Source organism: Anabrus simplex, chromosome 1 (genome assembly GCF_040414725.1).
Source record: "Anabrus simplex isolate iqAnaSimp1 chromosome 1, ASM4041472v1, whole genome shotgun sequence".
Classification (NCBI taxonomy): Eukaryota; Metazoa; Arthropoda; class Insecta; order Orthoptera; family Tettigoniidae; genus Anabrus; species Anabrus simplex.
In genome coordinates this window covers 415,684,473-415,699,528 of record NC_090265.1, presented here as the reverse complement: position 1 = coordinate 415,699,528, position 15,056 = coordinate 415,684,473, and the positions used below count along the sequence as shown (strand labels likewise).

At 36.6% G+C, this 15,056-nt stretch overlaps 1 protein-coding gene across 2 annotated transcripts in view; it reads left to right on the top strand.

Annotated features, from left to right (window-relative positions):
- LOC136866742 (facilitated trehalose transporter Tret1) overlaps window positions 1–15,056 on the top strand; it is a 140,262-nt gene that overhangs the window by 67,131 nt on the left and 58,075 nt on the right. The gene's annotated exons all lie outside the window — the stretch shown is intronic.

Sequence of the window (15,056 nt, the reverse complement as noted above, 5' to 3'; positions counted from 1 at the left end):
CCAACGTGAACTTCTCCTTTCCCTCCTCCTTCTCCTCTGCTTTCCTCAACATCTGCCTTAACCTAATTCCTGGATAACACTTTACCCTGCTTCCCTTTCTTCCATACACTTTCCCTACATGTCTAACAATGAAATTCCCTCTGACCAGAGTGAGTATCCATGATTAAGTTGTGTGTGTACTAATTTCAGCTACAGCATGATCTTAATGTATAAACAATCATCATCTTTGGAGCTCTTCACACCTGCCTTTTTTGGTTTGCAATACATTGGAGTTATCTTTGTCATTTGTTAATTTGGTCTCAACATGGCAACTATCTGTTACTTATTGTTGATGAGAGATTCCTAATGGAGGATCTTCTGATATGTTTGACTGTCAGTTCGATTGTCAATTTATCGTTCATATATTTGCTCCATTGCTTCACGTACATATTCATGTGGCTTCACTGGTGGTGTCGTCAGTAGTGGTAAGAAGTGCACCCATCTCATTTGAGCCCTTCCCCTCCTAGTCTCTCTTATCTTTCCTGACGGCTGCAGAAGCTACTTCGTCCTCCCTTTCATCCCTCCCATTACCCTGTTCCAGCTTTCTTTTCCTATCCTCTAATCTACATTTCCCTTTCCTACCTTTTCCTTTCCTCCTACTTCCATGTTCCTCAGCAACAGTCTCCTGTTCCACCTCATCTTCCCTCTGTTGTTCTACCTACAGTGACTCATACCGATTTCTTACCGACACATGTCCTGAATTCTGCTCCTTAATAGAGCCTTTAGCCTGCAATTTCCTTCCCCTTAAAACATTAGACCACCTGTCTTCTACAATACCTCCCTTACCTTCCCATGTACCATATCCTGTACATTGTTTGAGGGAGGCCTACCTTCCTTCCTGTCCTTTGAATGAATCCTAATTATCTCCCGCAAACTTTCCAACTCCTCCTTCATACTCCTTAATGCCTGGCCACACCCACAGTTTCTACACCTGCATTCCTTAGCCATTCTTTATGGAATAATGAAAAAGCAAATATTAACTTACTCTGTTAAAAAAAATAATCCAAAGAGAGAAATAAATATTGTCTAGCATAGTACACAAAGATCACACAACAATAAGGTAATTAATATGCTATCTACACTACAATACTACTTAGTCATATTATATTATTATAGTTTTATAGTACAATGCCCTAACAGAATGAAAACTGCTATTAGGATACTGAATATCAAAATGGAATACAATAGAATTTCATAATTTTAAACTGCAGTTAAGCGTATCCTAATTACAACAATAGAATTCTAGTAACAGCAAAGTTTCTAGAGAGATATTTCTTCTACTAAACAAATATTTCACAATAATAAAATAAGCACGCTAATTTATAATAAAATAACTACACTACAATCATTTTAAACTGCATTCAGATGTAGGGAGGGGGCAAACAAGTCTCTGGTAAGACTCCAATAGATATTGTTCCAGTGTATGGGACCCTCACCAGGATTGCATGATTCAAGAACTGGAAAAAAATCCTAAGAAAAGCAGCTCAATTTGTTCTAGGTGATTTCTGACAAAAGAGTAGTGTTACAAAAAATTTTCAAAGTTTGGGCTGGGAAGACTTGGGAGAAAGAAGATGAGTTGCTCGATTAACTTGTATGTTTCACTAAGTTTACAAAAGGAGTATTTTTTTTACCTCACCTATTCAATACAATTAATTCCATGGTTATGTGGTTAAATAAACATAGAAATTACTAAATTTAAAGGAACATGTTTCGCCCTCCTTTTATTGGACATCATCAGCCTTATTTAATCTTAAAATAAGCATTGGTCAGAGGACATTATCACTTATAATTATAAAAATTGAACTGTGATTTCTTAAAAGTAATGACACTGTGGAATAGTTGTTATAAAATAAAGATGTTGAGACATAACATATACAACACATGTTAAAATCACTTTAAACTTTCCCCACCACCTCTACCGCATCGATACAACACGAGGAGTAGGAACTCCAGACAGACCAACGCTGCTGATGCATTAAGACGGACATAGTTTACGGCGAACAATGTAACCACATTCTTTTCCACGGTGTTCTACATCTTCTAGAGGGACCACACTTTCATGAGACTGTTAAACAAACCTGGCAAATACTCTGATATACTCGTCTCAGCAGCGACTTCATCCAACATATCAACATCTTCTTGCATTAGTTATCTTACGATAATTTTTGGTTAATCAACTTAATAAGATAATCTTAAATCGTTCGCCTTCTTTCCGGCCAGTATTTTTTTAGCTCCTGTGGTTATACATAAAAAACAGAATTCAACCATAGCTTTTGTGTATAGTCATACCACTCTTGTCAATTGAGGTCTTGGGTTCGATATCTGACCCCCAAGCTATGCGTATGTTCGAACTTCCTATGAAGAGGATTCACTTCAGTGTCGGACATGTGTTGTTTTTAGAATTAATATGACACAAAATTCTTTCCATTTTAGACAAACATTTTAAATTGTTTAAAGTGATTTTAACATGTGTTGTATATGTTATGTCTCAACATCTTTATTTTATAACAATTATTTCACAGAGTCATTACTTTTAAGAAATCACAGTTCAATTTTTATAGTTATAAGTGATAATGTCCTCTGACCAATGCTAGTTTTAAGATTAAATAAAGCTGATGATACCCAATAAAAGAAGGGCAAAACATGTTCCTTTAAATTTAGTTAATTTCTATGTTTATTCATCCACATAACCGTGGAATTAATTGTATTGAATAGGTGGGGTAATAAAAATACTCCTTTTGTAAACTTAATGAGATAGCTGTTTTCAATACGGAACAAAGATGAGAGTTATGGTTTGTAACTGGTATGTTCCGATCTGTTGATGGAGAGATGGCATGGAATGACATTAGTAAACGAATAAGTTTGAGTGGTGTCATTAAAAGTAGGAAAGATCCAATATGAAGATAAAGTTGGAATTCAAGAAGACAAATTGGGACAAATATTCATTTGTAGGAAGGGGAGTTAGGGATTGGAATAACTTACTATGGGAGATGTTCAATAAATTTCTAAATTCATTCATTCATGCATTGATTGATTGATTGATTGATTGATTGATTGATTGATTGATTGATTGATTGATTGATTGATTGATTGATTGATTGATTGATTGCAATTGAATTTACGTCACACAGGCACAGATCAGTCTTATGGTGACGATAAGGCAGGAAAGTGCTAGGAGTGGAGAAGAAGCGGCCGTGGCCTTAAATAAGGTACAGCCGCAGTATTTGCCTGGTGTGAAAATGGGAAACTACGGAAAACAATCTTCAGGGCTGCCGACAGTGGGGTTGGAACCCACTATCTCCCGAATACTGAACGCACTTAAGCGACTGCAGCTATCGAGCTCGGTTTGATTGATTGATTGATTGATTGACTGATTGATTGATTGATTGATTGATTGATTGATTGATTGATTGATTGATTGATTGATTGATTGATTGATTGATTGATTGATTGATTGATTGATTGATTGATTGATTGATTGATTGATTGATTGATTGATTGATTGATTATATCCTAATTATAATAGGTTATTACTACAAACAAACAGAAATGAAAATTGCAATGAAAGTTTGAAATTCCAAGAACTACTCAAGGAATGCCAACAAAGCTAAATGCGTAGACAGATTATTATTTTACCCTACTATGCTTTAACAGAAATGAAAACTGTTGTTTAGTTAAATGCTGACATATCGAAAGGGTTACTGTACACAAGGATACACACAAATATAACAGATTAGATACTGTCTAATATACTGTAATATCTTCACTGCAATAATTCTCAACTGCACTTAGGTGTGTCCTAATTATAATAGATTAAATGAAACAATAGAACTAAAATACTTGGTACTTAAGATGGATTATTATTCTTTTCCTACCTATGCACTAACAGAAGAGAGAATTTAACCCCTACGCCTACTAGACAAATATTATGCAATGATACAGTAAGCACGATAATTTATAATAATATTAACTAGACTACTATGCACTAACAGAAATGTAAACTGCCATTAATAACAGTACTGAATATCGAAAGGAATATACAAGAATTATACAACAGTAAATAATGCAAGGAGGATACTACGTATCTAATAACTACACTACAATTCTAAACTGCACTAAAGAGTATCCAATTTCAACATGTTTACGTAATTAATAGAAATGTGGTCATGTGATTATTACAGCTGGTCCTTTCTCCTTCTTTCCATGTTAGCATGCAGGAGAGCCAACTTCTCCTTCCGATGAAATTGTTGAAAAGCTTGACTTAAGCTCATTTAGCAACATACAGCCTGTTGTCCTAAAACAAGCTATTAGCTTTGAAGATTAATGGCATGATACCGTAAGTTCTGACAGAACTTCTTTACAGCACTTGAAGACGCTCTTGCATTTACTTTTTCATACTGTTTTAACTCAACAAGCACAAGTCATTGTATACTCCAATTGCTGATGAACTCAGAAACTCAGAAACCACCACTTTGAATATACTTGTACAACAAACAAACAAACAAACAAACAAACAAACAAACAAACAAACAAACAAACAAACAAACAAACAAACAAACAAACAAACAAACAAACAAACAAACAAACAAAAGCAAACAGACAGATAAACAAACAAACAAACAAACAAACAAACAAACAAACAAACAAACAAACAAGCGTTCTTTAGGCTATCCAGTTCACTGACTCTGGGGGACAACTGAGAACGAAAGAGGAACATCTTCAATGAATAAATTACCTTGGCCATCCATCTTGCATTGTTGCAAAGCTCCAGACAGCCTTACTTTTAGATTCAAGTCCTCAGTGCCCCCCCCCCCCCCCCCCCCCAAAATGATGCAAAATTCGATGACTTCATGGTAATCGTTTTCAAGTATTCTTCTTTTAGTACCGGTAGTTTTTAGAAAAATGTAAGTGCTTCTTCAATTTCAATACTGCTGAAAGCCTCCTGTAAATGTTCATGCCCATCTTCATAATTTGCTTTTTCCATGGTATTCCACTTTTCTCTAATTAAAAAGAAATGTTACATCGGGACTAACTGCCACTTGGAATAACTCATTTCCAAACACACTCCATAATACTAGCTTGTACATATGATGACAGCAAGGGAATAACAGCATCTCTTCCTGTTAAGTGTTTGAGCAAAATAACAACACCACTAAAACAACCTTTGTTGGATGTAGTGGTGTTGCAACATAGAATTTGAACTTTCTCATCCATACCCAAAATTTCTTCTAAACTGTCCATGATTGTTCTTTCCACTAGAATTCGGTAATGCAGGCACACCAATTAATTATTCCTGATTGTCATAAGTTATGATGATTGGTAGTCTTTCAGTTCTAACATTTAACACCGATGCAGCTTGTCGTCCCAGTGAACAGTCACAAAAATTGGATTCTTCTCTTTAAACAAATATTTAATATGTTTTGTCTGTTTCTGAATTTTTCTCGATATCTTTGAATTGAAAAAGGTTTAAGTGGCATTTCATCAACATTATGTCCAAAGCCTCAACTGTAGCTTAAAGGATGAACACAGCATCTCTCTCTGACTTAACAGACAACTGTCTAAAATGGCTATTGGTGTTGATGCCACAAAAAACTTTCATTCATGTTTCTTTCCCTTTTTTGAATTTGCCTTCTTTTCATGTACAGTTGCATCACAACCAAAAATTGAAGCTGATCTGGTGGAGGGTTCTGTAAATATGAGATTACCACCAGAATGACTCACTTCAGTTGATTTTTCACATGAATCATTAGTAATCTCCAGAAACTGTAAACTACTAGCACCATTTTCATCTTCGTCTCCTTTTTGTCATCTTTTGTAACGCTAATCATTGTCATTTCCTCTTTCACTACCAACTTCCATTCAACACCTCCAAGATAACCTCTGTCTCTTTGAAGTAATAAAGAAAGTTTATCTTTTTTTTTTTTTGCTAGGGGCTTTACGTCGCACCGACACAGATAGGTCTTATGGCGACGATGGGATAGGAAAGGCCTAGGAGTTGGAAGGAAGCGGCTGTGGCCTTAATTAAGGTACAGCCCCAGCATTTGCCTGGTGTGAAAATGGGAAACCACGGAAAACCATCTTCAGGGCTGCCGATAGTGGGATTCGAACCTACTATCTCCCGGATGCAAGCTCACAGCCGCGCGCCTCTACGCGCACGGCCAACTCGCCCGATAGAAAGTTTATCCTCTGCTATTTTTATTATATTCAAAGCATTAGCATGGGCAACATTGAAGATATTATTCAGATTTGCAACAAACTTACACTCTCGTTCTTTATGACACTTTTTCTTTTTTTTTTTTTGCAGATTGCACTATTCTGAATGCAAACCTTTTTTTTTTTTTGTCCAGTTTGGTAAAGCTATTTTGGGAATCATAGCCTTCTCCCAAAATATTACACATTCACATACAACTGAATTAACACTTTCAGTGACAGTCAGTTTCATCTTATGTATGTTGAGTTCTCAATCCGGAGGCTGATTTGGACCTCAACAGATACACCATCAACTGTCATAGTTGACCCAGGCGTCCCTAAAGAGGCATACTAGAGAAATGAGGTAGTTTCCCATTGCTTTCTTCACTGAGCCAGAAGTTGCTATTACATATCAGTCTACCAAGCCCACTGAAATGCCTGCACCAACCGACCCTATGAGCAATATTTTCACACCATTCATAACAGGGATTGGCTGCATCAGAAATGGCATTACTAGCATTGCTCATACCTCGGTCACTTTCATATTGTCAAAGCTAAGGATGAGACTGAGACAGGTGAATGAAAGTAACAAATTTGTTCTAGCCCACACCAGAAGATATAGTGCAGTGTAAACATTAGGTCTTGCCAGCAAAGGCATAATTTCATCTGGCATATGTTATAAAACAAGAGTGACATAAGTTACTGATTAGATGTCCACTGATCCACTGGTTAACTTCACCAACTAAACAAATGTGTTGTTGCTTCTTAAACTACTCATCATGATGTTAATAAACATTCCAACATTACCGGAGCACATGCGTATGCAGGAATAAGCCAACATGACTCAACTTCCCAGCCTTTGCAGCACGGGTTTCTCCTCTTTGATTTCAACAAAATAGGTATTAAAATTATTTTTATAAAGAAAGGAAAGAAACTAGGTGGTGTATGCGAAGAAATTCAAAAGTTGAAAAATAAGGATCATCCTAATATGCATACATCAATCATAATTGATGGTGGCTATATTTAATAAACTAGCTGATGTACACGTGCTTCACAACGGAATTCTACATTGTATACAGAATTCTAGGTTAGGTAGTGTACACGTTGTAAGATTGTATTAAATTGCATAGCTCTTAACGTTATCTTAGAAACGTTACGGGGAAGTCACCAAACGTCTTTTTTTTTTTAATGTCAAGGGAATTTTCATTGTAATGCTAGGCTCTCTTGCCTACCATTGGTCACAATCAAGTTGGGGAATTTTCATTACAATGGCAGACTCTCACTCTCCATGTGCCTTTTTAAATCCTCAGAAAGACTGCTTTAGTGGTTTTCCCAACTGAAATCAACATAGGTCATTACAATGACACCAGTAAGAATGTCGCATTTTAAAGCAATGTTATCATATGAAATACTCGATCAAATGAACAAACACACATTTTCTCACTTTTAACGAACAGTAGTACGCTGCCGACCTAACAGTCCAAAGTTTCAGAGCTGAAATGACCAGGCCGCAGACGGCCATGAGCCGTGAACGCTGTTTTATTTTCCGAGGGGGGGAGGGGGGGCAAAGAGTGGAGAGTCCTGGGCCAAAAACTAGGCTCTTTTACTCTCCTATTTCCTAGGAGTACCCGATGAGTTGGAAAATCTCAATTCACCACACTGGCGGGAGGGAATCTATCTGTCTTGGAGGCAAATTTTTCCTCCAAGCCAGAGAAGAAACCCCTCTTGGCTGCTAATTTGGAATAAAATGAATGTAGAATTTAATAAAAGTGAAGAGGCAGAAGCTTTTCATAAGGAATGGCTCATTTCAGGGTTGAATTCTAAGTTATTTAGTGAACTGTGGTGCTATAATTTGGAATAGGCCAAAATTGTAATTCTAGACCAGGTCATAAATGTGCCTCTGCCATTATTCCGTTAATTGTGCACACTGATCAATCCAGGTAGTGCGTCAGAGTAGGCATCGATAGCTGGAATACTATGATGAACTAGCGTGTTACGTACCAGCAGTATCAGAAAATGTATGAACCAGAGGAATTGGTATACATACTAGAGAAGGAAGTTATCTAACTCTCCTGCTATTTCCCATCAATATTCAGGCAGGCTGTTATATTCGGTATGCAGCAGTAATCCCTTATATCGGAGATGAGTGGCAGCATAAGAGACAAAGAACATCACAACAAACAATGGTCAATGTAATGTTATTGTTGATCAATTTTATGAGCTTTCGATATTGTAGGCCTTCACGTTTAGTTTTCTTCCGACTCTGAAACACCACTCTTATCATAGTCGGTATGGTAAAATCTGAATATAACATAAATGAACGGAAATTGTATCTATCTATCAAATTAGAGATTTGTCTGTACATTGCTCAGAATTTTAAAAGGATGGTATTTCCTTATCAGTCATTTCCATAGTAACTTCTTAATTTTCCATAATTTCTGTCTGCCTGTCTGTCTGTCTGTATGTATGTATGTATGTATGTATGTATGTATGTATGTATGTATGTACACGCGTCATGAGAAAACGGCTGAAGATAATTTAATGAAAATCAGTATACAAAGTCGGAGAATAAATTGCTACAATATAGACCATAATTTATTTATTCACTCTGAGTGAAATGGTAGGTTAGGGGAAGATTTAACATTTAATTCTCAAATATTTATGTTACTAGCGGTCATATCTTAATGAAAATTGGTATGCAAAGTTGGGGAATAAGTCACTATAATCTAGGCCATAAATAATTGTATTCACACTGAGTAAAATGGTAGTTTCAGGGAAGGCCTAAAATTTAATTCTCAAATATTTATGTTATTAGTGGTCCTATCTTAATGAAAATTGGTATGCAAAGTTGGGGAATAAGTCACTATAATCTAGGTGATACATAACTTTATTCACACTGGAGTGAAATGGTAGTTTAGGGGAAGGCCTACAATTTATTTCTCAAGTATTTATGTTAATAGTGGTCATATCGATAAATTTCCAATCATTTATGTTTTATACATTGTTACCGTACCGGCTATGATCACAGAGATATTCATGAATTTGGATTTTTGTTACTACAGTTGGGCCCACGAGAGTTGAAATCTGACGTTTAGCGCCACCGGCGAGAAAAAGTTGACTAACGCTGCTCGAAAATGATCTGTTGCCATGGCAACAATAATGGAGATGCCACATTTAAGGATCCTATCACCTTGTGGGTTGGCTTTCTCTCAGTCGCTTTTGTGATATTATTCAAAGTAGTACTGTGTTAGCTGTGTTAGTTGTAGCTGGTTTATGTAATAATTTAAGTGTTTGTTTCCTGAATATTATTTTCGTTGTTAGTTTTTTTTTGTAAATCAGTAGCAAGTTGTACAGTTCTATTCTCTATTTAACACGTGCATTTATTGAGGTTATTGTCAGTTTAGTGAATATGAAATATATTTATCGGCAATGACATGTTCTGCCTTAAATGCCAGAATTATTAGTACGATCTTAGGAACGGGTTGAAGTTTATTGAATTGCATTAGGCCAATATAGTTAATTAAATACTCAGCCTGTATGAAAGGGTGATGTGCCGCAGATGGAGGTAACTATGACAACACAGTGTACTTCGTAGTTACTGCTTTTGCCGCTCAAATGTCAGACTTCAACTCTCGTGGTCCCAACTGTAAGTCCATTTCAGCGCTGAGTCACGAGAAAATAGGTAAACAGAATTTAATGAAAATTGGTGTGTAAAGTTGGAGAATAAGGAACTACAGTTTATACTATAATGCCGTAATATCGCAGAGTGGAAAGAAAACTAAATGTGAAGGGCTACAATATATAAAGCTTATAAAATTGATCAACAATAACATTATATTGACCATTGTTTGTTGTGAACTGCTTTGTGTCTTCTGTTGCCACTCATCTCCAATGATAGGATTATTGCTGCGTACAGAGTTTTTTTTTTTTAATTTGCTTTACATCACACAGAAGCAGACAGGTCTTATGGTGATGATGGGGTGGGCTAGGAGTGTGAAGGAAGTGGCCTTTGCCTTAATTAAGGTACATCACCAGCATTTGCCTGGTCTGAAAATGGAAACTACGTAATACCATCTTCAGGGTTGCCGACAGTGGAGTTCGAATCCACTATCTCCCGGATGAAAGCTACAGCTCCCTCACCACACAGCCAACTCGCCCGGTCATACCGAGTGTAACAGCCTGCCTGAATGTAGGAAAGAAGTAGCTGAGAAGTTAGATAACTTTCTTCTTTAGCATGCCATTCCTCTGGTTCATAAATTTTCTGATACTGCTGGTACGTAACACACTGGTTTATTATAGCATTTGAGCTATTCAATCCCTACTCTGAGGCACTAACTGGATTGAGCAGTGTGCATATTTCATGGAATAATGGCAGAGGAGTGTTCACGGCTGTCAGCGGTTTGTCATTCCAGCTCTAGATCTGACTGTTGGATTGGCATTGTAGTACTGTTCGTAAAAAGTGAGAAAATGTGCAGTTTTTCATTTGATTATTTGATATGATAACATTGCTTTTAATTGCTACATTCCTACCAACATTTTTGTAATGACCTATGATGACTTCAGTTAGAAAAAAACACAAAGTCAGTCTTTCTGAGAATCTCGTAGTGAAGCATGGGTACATCATCTAGTATTCTCTACAAATTCTGTTTGGTAGTACCTTTCGATAGGACCAATAACATAGGTATTTAAAAATTAAATGTTTGGCGACTTCCCCTAAACTACCATTTCATCCAGGGTGAATAAAATTGTTTATAGCTTAGACTGTAGTTTCTTATTCCCCGACTCTATGTACCGATTTTTCATTAAATTCTGTTTACCCATTTTCTCGTGTCTCGGCATGGATATGACTCGGCAACAAAAATGCAAATTCATGAATATCTCTGTTATCGTAGCCGGTACCGTAAAAATGTATAAGACATAAATCATCGAAAATTTATTTCTATATAACTTTGGTTATGCAGTATTTATCGATTACACCACTAATAACATAAATATTTGAGAATTAAATTTTAGGCCTTCCCCTAAACTACCATTTTTCTCAGCGTGAATAAAACAAATTATAGCCTAGATTGTAGTGGGTCATTCCCCGACTTTACATACCGATTTTCTTTAAATTCTCTTTAGCCATTTTCTTGTGATGCGTGTACATACATACATACATACATACATACATACATACATACATACATACAGACAGACAGACAGACAGACAGACAGACAGACAGACAGACAGACAGACAGACAGAAATTACGGAAAAGTAAAAACTATGTTTCCTTGTTACTGTGGACACAACTGATACATACCATTCTTTTTAAATTCTGAGTAATGTACAGACAAAACTCTTATCAATCAATCAATACTGATCTGCATTTAGGGCAGTCACCCAGGTGGCAGATTCCCTATCTGTTGCTTTCCTAGCCTTTTCCGAAATGATTTCAAAGAAAGTGGAAATTTATTGAACATCTCCCTTGGTAAGTTATTCCAATCCCTAACTCCCCTTTCTATAAATGAATATTTTCCCCAGTTTGTCCTCTTGAATTCCAACTTTATCTTCATATTGTGATCTTTCCTACATTTATAAACGCCTTTCAAACTTATTCGTCTACTAATGTCATTCCACGCCATCTCTCCGCTGACAGCTCGAAACATACCCCTTAGTCGAGCAGCTCTTCTTCTTTCTCTCAATTCTTCCCAACCCAAACATTGCAACAGTTTTGTAACGCTACTCTTTTGTCGGAAATCACTCAGAACAAATCGAGCTGCTTTTTTTTGGATTTTTTCCAGTTCTTGAATCAGGTAATCCTGGTGAGGGTCCCATACACTGGAACCATACTCTAGTTGGCGTCTTACCAGAACTTACATGCCCTCTCCTTTACATCCTTACCCCTAAACACCCTCATAACCATGTGCAGAGATCGGTACCCTTTATTTACAATCCCATTTATGTGATTACCCCAATGAAGATCTTTCCTTATATTAACACCTAGATACTTGCAATGATCCCCAAAAGGAACTTTCACCCCATCAACGCAGTAATTAAAACTGAGAGGACTTTTCCTATTTGTGAAACTCACAACATGACTTTTAACCCCGTTTATCAACATACCATTGCCTGCTGTCCATCTCACAACATTTTCGAGGTCACGTTGCAGTTGCTCACAATCTTGTAACTTATTTATCACTCTATAGAGAATAACATCATCCGCAAAAAGCCTTACCTCCGATTCCACTCCTTTACTCATATCATTTATATATATAAGAAAACATAAAGGTCCGATAACACTGCCCTGAGGAACTCCCCAGGGTCAGACAAAACTTCACCTACTCTAACTCTCTGAGATCTATTTTCTAGAAATATAGCAACCCATTCAGTCACTCTTTTGTCTAGTCCAATTGCACTCATTTTTGCCAGTAGTCTCCCATGATTCACCCTATCAAATGCTTTAGACAGGTCAATCGCGATACAGTCCATTTGACCTCCAGAATCCAAGATATCTGCTATATCTTGCTGGAATCCTACAAGTTGAGCTTCAGTGGAATAATCTTTTCTAAAACCGAATTGCCTTCTATCGAACCAGTTATTAATTTCACAAACATGTCTAATATAATCAGAAAGAATGCCTTCCCAAAGCTTACATACAATGCATGTCAAACTTACTGGCCTGTAATTTTCAGCTTTATGTCTATCACCCTTTCCTTTATACACAGGGGCTACTATAGCAACTCTCCATTCATCTGGTATAGCTCCTCCGACCAAACAATAATCAAATAAGTACTTCAGATATGGTACTATATCGCAACCCATTGTCTTTAGTATATTCCCAGAAATCTGATCAATTCCAGCTGCTTTTCTAGTTTTCAACTTTTGTATCTTATTGTAAATGTCATTGTTATCATATGTAAATTTTATTACTTCTTTGGCCTTAGTCTCCTCCTCTATCTCGACAAACCTTTTAACATCCTACATTATCCTTGAAACCAACAATCTTTACATACTGCTGACTGAATACTTCTGCCTTTTGAAAATCTTCACATACACACTCCCCTTGTTCATTAATTATTCCTGGAATGTCCTTCTTGGAACCTGTTTCTGCCTTAAAATACCTATACATACCCTTCCATTTTTCACTAAAATTTGTATGACTGCCAATTATGCTTGCCATCATGTTATCCTTAGCTGCCTTCTTTGCTAGATTCAATTTTCTAGTAAGTTCCTTCAATTTCTCCTTACTTCCACAGCCATTTCTAACTCTATTTCTTTCCAGTCTGCACCTCCTTCTTAGTCTCTTTATTTCTCTATTATAATAAGGTGGGTCTTTACCATTCCTTACCACCCTTAAAGGTACAAACCTGTTTTCGCATTCCTCAACAATTTCTTTAAACCCATCCCAGAGTCTGTTTACATTTTTATTTACCGTTTTCCACCGATCATAGTTACTTTTTAGAAATTGCCTCATGCCTGCTTTATCAGCCATATGGTACTGCCTAACAGTCCTACTTTTAAGACCTTCCTTTCTATCACATTTATTTTTAACTACCACAAAAACAGCTTCATGATCACTAATACCATCTATTACTTCAGTTTCCCTATAGAGATCATCTGGTTTTATCAGCACCACATCCAGAATATTTTTCCCTCTGGTTGGTTCCATCACTTTCTGAATCAGCTGTCCTTCCCATATTAACTTATTTGCCATTTGTTGGTCATGCTTCCTGTCGTTCGCATTTCCTTCCCAATTGACATCTGGCAAATTCAGATCTCCCGCTACAATCACATTTCTTTCCATGTCGTTTCCCACATAGCTGACTATCCTATCAAATAATTCCGAATCCGCGTCAGTGCTACCCTTTCCCGATCTGTACACTCCAAATATATCAAGTTGCCTATTATCTTTAGAAATGAGCCTTACACCTAGAATTTCATGTGTCTCATCTTTAACTTTTTCGTAGCTTACAAATTCTTCTTTCACCAGAATGAACACTCCCTCTCCCACCATTCCTATCCTATCTCTACGATACACACTCCAGTTAAAAATAGGAGAGGATTTCCACCAATCAATACTTATTTATTGTACACATTAAACTACAGGACCGGTTTCGACCTCATATTCAAGGTCATCTTCAGCTGAACCATATATACATATTAATATAATGAAGCTTTGATTAAGATTGTGGTGTTGAAGGAATGCCATATGATGATGATGTACATTTAGTTACATACAAATGGGGCACGTCTTAGCGTGAGCTGGCGTATATGTCATTCTGCGCAATATTGCAACTGTATGTCTAAAATGTTGAAGGTCTTAAAACTAGTGTATAAAACACGTCTTTTCCTAAACTAACTTATATATATGTACAAGATAAAAACAATACATAAAAACACTTCATGTACATGAACATTCGTTCTTGCTTGGTGGTCAATACATCGACTAACTTCCGTATTTAAGTCTTATTCACAGTTGTACACTTCAGCTGCTATTCATAGAGTTTGTAAAATTGCATGGATAAAAGTTTTGTCTTCCTGTGCGTATGTGAGATAAAACACTTTCAATTTAAAAAGGGTGCCAAATGTATGGATGAAATTCAAGTAAAATATGTTCAGCTCTGCTGTGTGTGTTGCCCTTTTATAAGAACCAGTTCATGTTTACTTATTGGCGTCCGTAAATCTGGGTGACATTGGTTTCAAAGTAGTGGCTCCTTTCCCATTTGTAGCTGTGCAATGATGTTATGTTTATCTGTGGAAGATAAGATTGAGTTATAAATGATATTGTGCGGAGGAATGTCTAAGGGTTATGTGTGTGAATTGGAATATGTACTTACTGTTGTT